At 40.0% G+C, this 6,887-nt stretch overlaps 1 pseudogene; it reads right to left on the bottom strand.

The window, feature by feature from the left end:
* Positions 1-4,746: 4,746 nt before the first annotated feature.
* On the bottom strand, positions 4,747-5,181 carry LOC119804432 (annotated as a pseudogene).
* Between the last annotated feature and the right edge of the window lie 1,706 nt (positions 5,182-6,887).

Raw genomic sequence — 6,887 nt, 5'->3', positions numbered from 1 at the left:
AGACCTCAACATAAAGCCAGCCACACTGAACCTCATGGAAGAGAAAGTGGGAAGTACACTTGACTGCACTGGCACAAGAGACCACTTCCTAAATATAACCCCAGTAGCACAGACACTGAGAGAAACAATTAGTAAATGGGACCTCCTGAAACTGAGAAGTTTCTGTAAAGCAAAGGACACGGTCAACAAGACAAAACAACAACCTACAGAATGGGAAAAGATCTTCGCCAACCCAACATCGGACAGAGAGCTGATCTCCAAAATACACAAAGCACTCAAGAAATTGGTTATCAAAAGAACAAATAATCTAATTTTTAAAAAATGGTGTACAGACCTAAGCAGAGAACTCTCAACAGAGGAATCTAAAATGGCTGAAAGACACTTAAGAAAAAGCTCAACATCCTTAGTCATCAGAGAAATGCAAATCAAAACAACTCTGAGATTCCGTCTTACACCTGTAAGAATGGCCAAGATCAAAATCACTGATGATAACTTATGCTGAAGAGGATGTGGGGTAAAAGGAACACTCCTCCATTGTTGGTGGAAATGCAGACTGTTTCAGATCTGTACCCCATCCCATCCCCTTGCTCCCATCCTCTGCCTATGCAACCTCTCCCACAAAAAAAAAAAGTTTATCCCTCCAAATAGAATGTGCTCCTAGACACCAATTCAAGACACAAAATCCAAAACTGCTTTGGATATCAGTAAGGCAATTTCTCAGAAAATTAGGAAACAACCTACCTCAAGACCTAGCAATACCACTTTTGGGTATTACCCAAAGGATGCTCAATCATACCACAAGGACATGTGCTCAGCTATGTTCATAGCAGCATTATTTATCATAGCCAGAACCTGGAAGCAACCTAAACGCCCCTCAACCAAAGAATGGATAAGGAAAACGTGGTACACTTACATAATGGAGTACTACACAGTAGAAAAAATGACATCTTGAAAATTGCAGGCAAATAGATGGATCTAGAAAACATCATATTGAGTGAGGTAACCCAGACCCAGAAAGACAAATATAATATTACTCACTTGTAAGTGGCTTTTAGACATAAAGGAAATAAAAACCAGCCTACAATTCACAATCCCAGAGAACCTAAACAACAAACAGGACCCTAAGAGAGACAAACATGAATCTAGCCTACATGGGAAGTAGAAAAAGACAATATCCCCTGAGTAAATTGATAGTGTAGGGATGATAGGAGAGGGTAGAGGGGAGGAAGGAGGAAGGGAGGGGAGTGGAGAAAAATATATAGCTCAATAAAAAACAATTAAAATGAAAATAAATGAGTAGGAAAAAAGTTTTTAAAATGGGGTGCAGATCTAAACAGAAAATTCACAAAAGAGGAAATGCAAATAGCTGAGAAGCCCTCAAAGAAATGTTCAAAACCCTTAAGGTCATCAGGGAAATACAAATCAAACCTGCTTTGAGATTTCAACTTACATGAGTCAGAGACCAAGATCAATAAGACAAAAACAACTCATGCTAGTAAGGATATGGGACAAGAAGAACACTCATCCTGACTACAGGGCAAGGCCAGTTCAGGCACCCTCTCCACTATTGCTTAGGTTCTTAGTTGGGGTCATCCTTGTGAATTCCTGGAAATTCTCTAGTGCCAGGTTTCTTGCTAGCCCCATAACAGCTCCCTCAATCAAGATATCTCTTTCCTTGCTCTCATCTCTGTCTTTCCTCTGTCTCGACCATCCAGTTTTCTCAAGTCCCCCCTTCCCCTTCTCCCTCTTCCCTTTCTTCCCTTTCCTCCCTCCCTTCTCCCCCCACCTCCATTTTTCCAATTTTCTCAGGAGATCTTGTCTATTTCCTCTTCCCAGGGGAATCTATGTTTTTTTTAGGGTTCAACTTGTTACTTAGCTTCTTTGAGGTTGTGGACTATAGGTTCATTATCCTTTGCTTTATGGCTAATATCCACTTATGAGTGAGTGCATACCATGCTCATCTTCATGGGTCTGGATTACCTTACTCAGGGTAGCTTTTTCTAGTTCCATCCATTTGCATGCAAATTTCAAGATGTCAATGTCGGTCTTTTACAGCTAAGAAGTACTCCATTGTATAGATGTACCACATTATCTTTACCCATTCTTCAGTTGAGGGGCATATAGGTTGTTTCCAGTTCCTGGATATTACAAATAGTTGAACAAATGTCCTTGTAGTATGATTGAGAATCCTTTGGGTATAAGCCCAAGAGTGGTATTTCTGGGTCTTGAGATAGGTTGATTCCAAATTTTCTGAGAAACTGCCATACTGATTTCCAGAGTGGTTGTACAAGTTTGCATTCTTGCCAGCAATGGAGGAGTGTTCCCCTTACTCTACATCCTTTCCAGTATGAGCTGTCACTGGTGCTTTTGATCTTAGCCATTCTGACAGGTGTGAGATGATAGCTATCTCAGATATCTCATTTTGATTTGCATTTCTCTGATGGCTTAGGATGCTGAACATTTCCTTAAATGTCTTTGGCCATTTAAAATTCTTCTTTTGAAAATTCTCTGTTTATATCTGTACCCCACTTTTAAATTGGATTATTTTGTATTTTGATGTCTAATTTCTTGAGTTCTTTATATATTTTGGAGATCAGTCCTGTGTCTGATGTGGAGTTGATGAAGACCTTTTCCCATTCTGTAGGCTGTCTTTTTGTCTTTTTGACCGTATCCTTTGCTTTACAGAAGCTTTCCAGTTTCAGGAGGTCCCATTTATTTATTGTTACTCTCAGTGTCTGTGCTATTGGTGTTTTTTAGAAAGTGGTCTCCTGTTGCAAACCAAATCCAAGAACACAATCAAAAAAATCATCCACCATGATCAAGTTGACCTCATCCCAGAGATGCAGGGATGGTTCAACATATGAAAATATCTATCAATGTGATCTACCATATAAATAAACTGAAAGAAAAATCCCATATGATCATCTCATTAGATGTTATAAAAGCATTTGACAAAATCCAAAACTGCTTCATGATAAACGTCTTGGAGAGATCAGGGAAACAAGGAACATATCTAAACATACTAAAAGCAATATACAACAAGCCAACAGCCAACATCAAATTAAATGGAGAGAAACTCGAAGTGATTCTACTAAAATCAGGAACAATTCAAGGCTGTCCACTCCTTTCATATCTATCCAGTATAAATACCTGAAGTTCTAGCTAGAGCAACAAGGCAACAGGAGAAGGTTAAGTGAATACAAATTGGAAAGGGAGATGTCAGACTTTTGATATTTGCAGATGATATGATAGTATACATAAATGACCCCAAAACCTCTACCAGGAAACTCCTACAGCTGATAGTCATCTTCAGTAATGTGGCAGGATACAAGATCAACTCAAAAAAAATCAGTAGGCTTCCTATGTACAAATGATAAAGAAGCTGAGAAAGAAATTAGAGAAACATCACCATTCACACAAATAATATGAAATATCTTGGGGTAACACTAACCAAAGAAGTGAAACAACTGTACAAGAACTTTAAGTCTTTGGAGAAAGAAACTGAAGATATCAAAAAGTGAAAAGACCTCTCATGCTCTTGGATCGGTAGGAGCAACATAATAAAAAATGGTAATCCTACCAAAAGCAATCTATAGATTCAATACAATTCTCATCAAAATCCCAATAAAATTCTTCACAGACCTCGAAAGAACAATACTCAACTTCAAATGGGAAAATAAATAACTCACAATAGACAAAACAATATTGTACAATAAAGGAACTTCTGGAGGCATCGCCATCCCTGACATCAAGCTCTATTATAGAGCTACAACACTAAAAACAGCTTGGTATTGGCATAAAAACAGACAGGTTGACAATAGAATCAAATTGAAGACCCGGATATTAATCTACACACCTATGAAAACCTGATTTTTGAAAGATGCTAAAATTATACAATGGGAAAAAAGAAAGTATCTTCAACAAATGGTGTTGGCATAACTGGATGTCAATATGGAGAAGAATGAAAATAGATCCATAACTATCCCCATGCACAAATGGATCAAAGACCTCAATATAAATCTTACCACACTGAATCTGATGGGTGTATTTTCTCTTATTATTTTTCCTTAGATGTCTATTGGTTTTCTAGCAAGAGACAGAAAGAGCGTGGATCCTGATGTGAGAGGAGGTGGGAAAAACTGGTAGGAATATGGGGAATATGGGGAGGGGAAGCCATAATCAAAATATGTTTTATGAAGATATCTATTTTCTTTTTTGACAGTAACATATGTATTTATATATACATATAAACATACAATATATAAATGAAATCCTTATATAAGCATACAAATTCTCTCGACAGAAATAAACTATAAACAATACAATAAAATTAAGCTTAATTTAACATAGTGGTTTGTTTTTTTAAATAACAAAAACACATTTATGCTTTAACAAATTTTGGTCATTTGAATAGAAACTATTCTGATTGGTACATATTTTTCTATATAGCAATTCAACGCACCCTGAGTTTCACTTCTCAATCTATGGTTAAATACATTATCACACTAGGAAGTAAAGATGTTTAAAATAAAGAGCTTTACATCTTGGTGTCTAGTTTACTGACATCACTTCAAACAGTTCAGTTAGTTTACGTCATGGTGGAAGGACCTCATCGCCTTTGATTTGGTCTATGTGAATCTGGTGAGGTAAGCCCTCTCTGCTCCAGCACAGACCGCCAACAGTGAGCGGAGATCAGCACTTGCAGTACTTTGAACAGGAGTAGCCTCTCTCCTGTTTCTCTGCACCCTACAGCTTCTTTATCTTCACCTGGAATTTGCAGGCAGGCATTGAAGATACTTCAGCTGTTACAATACTTTTTATTCCCAAGTTTGACAAGCCACCTCTGATTAAGTCACATGTAAATGCTAGATACATTGATGCGTGTTCTAAATACTGTTTTCCCGCAGACAGCTGAGTAAGCAGGCGAAATTTGATGTCCTGGAGCACATATATGCCCTGACGGTTTGTCCTTAGATTATCAATTTGTTTCTTGAATACTGTAGTTCAAAAATCTTTACATATGAACTTCATGATGTCTAATTCATCCTTGAACCTTGCAGTATCTTTCGTAAACCTTTCTATCAATCCTTGTCCCGCTCGAAACCCCATGTTTTCCAGCTTAGTAATACATCGTCCATTTTCCACTCCCCTCTGCACGGCAGACTTGTACACTACCGACACCATTTCCCTTCCCGCCGATGCCTCCAGCGGCTCCAATTTAGTGCCGGACTTGCGGTTCCCATTAGCCCGCACCAGTGGTGGCCCATGGAAAGCTGACGTGGACTGACTACGCCCCTCCCCAGGGCCGCCGCCACTGGGACCCAAGACCGAAGATATCTATTTTTAATAAAAGTAAAATAGGCCACTTCCAAAGAAGCAATATGATGCCTAAAATATCATTCCTCCCCCAAGTATCCATGTCGTAATCTCACGAACCTACAAACACACTATTTTCTATCACATGTCAGAAGGGACATCAAAGAGGTGGGGTGGTTCTACTGCGCCATTTAGGTGGGGCCCCTGAAACCACGGGGTCTTTATAAGGAGAGAAAAGGAAAGAAGGGTGGAGGAGATGTGACAGTCGAGGCAGACATCCAAGAGATGCTGCCATGAGCCAAGACGGCAAGCAGCCTCTGCTTCTGGAATAGACAGGGGTTTAAATAAAGTTTCCTCCAGAACCTTCCAGAGTCTCCAGAAGGTGTGGCATTGATTTCAGAACGTTTTGAGCCATGAAGCTTATAGTAACTGTCACAAATACAAGAAGAGATTCATTGCAGATGTCATGACGGGTGGGAACATGGGGTGCAAAGTCCTAAGATGGGGCATCTTTACAACATACGATTGGTGGACCAAGTGCTCCGGTGCCATTGGGGACAGAACAGAGAGATAGGTGATATGGAGCCTTATGGATCACCAGCTACAGAAATCTTGGATTTCCTTCCAAGATTAGTGGGAGACACTAGGAAGTTTTAAGACAAGCTCTACTGCATTAAGACAAAAATATGGCCACTATGTAGAGAACAGGGGAGGAACACTAATGAGGGCCCCTAAGCAGAAGCAGAGAGATCAGCAGAAGGCTCAGGAGTAAGCACGACTGCCCGGATCAGAGCAGTGGGGATTCGGGTAAAGAGACGGCTGCAAGGTACACCTCAGACACTGACTTATGGCTCTGAAAAAAAATCAAATAAAATAATTTGGACATCTTAATGCCAGGGGCCCTTTGATCAAATAAAAGCCCGCTTTTCAGATACCACATGTTGGCTTCTGACAGTGACAAACGATGTCACCACACAGGTAATCCCCAGAGCAGGGACTTGGGGATGTTCTAGGAGAACAGAAAGGGTAAAAGGAAAAATGTATGTCCCTTTCTGAACACCTAAGGACAAATGGCTGCCCAGCAAGGAAGAAATTAGCCCAAGTGCAGAAGGATTGGCTGGTCATGCGGGGGACACTTGAGAAGACAGAATGTTATTTATGGGGACAATGTCCTACCCTCCCAAACAACCGTCAAGTCCTGACCTGTCCCAATACTGTGAAATTCTCAACTTCAATCTCCAATTTGAAGGTACAAAACTGAGCATGGATCCTTCAGGAATTCAGAGTTGATGTGAAGTATACCCACAGACCTGCCAGCAGATGTTACAGGGAGTTGGCAGTGCTAGATTCGTGTCTGATGACAGAAGTGTTAAGTGCAATCGGTGCTCTCATTTTATTTTTAAGCCAGGAGAAGGAGAATCAAATTTGTCCTGGGGTGACCTTCCTAAGATGAAGGTGCGTGGTTGATCGGCAGTTATGATTCACCAGACAAGCTTTAATATATATAAGTCAGTTTTAATAAAGGAAAAGAAAGGGAACTTACAAATCCAAGGTTCCAGCGAGGAGGGCAG

The sequence above is a fragment of the Arvicola amphibius genome, chromosome 1 (genome assembly GCF_903992535.2).
Source record: "Arvicola amphibius chromosome 1, mArvAmp1.2, whole genome shotgun sequence".
NCBI lineage: Eukaryota > Metazoa > Chordata > Mammalia > Rodentia > Cricetidae > Arvicola > Arvicola amphibius.
This window is presented reverse-complemented; position numbering and strand designations above follow the sequence as displayed.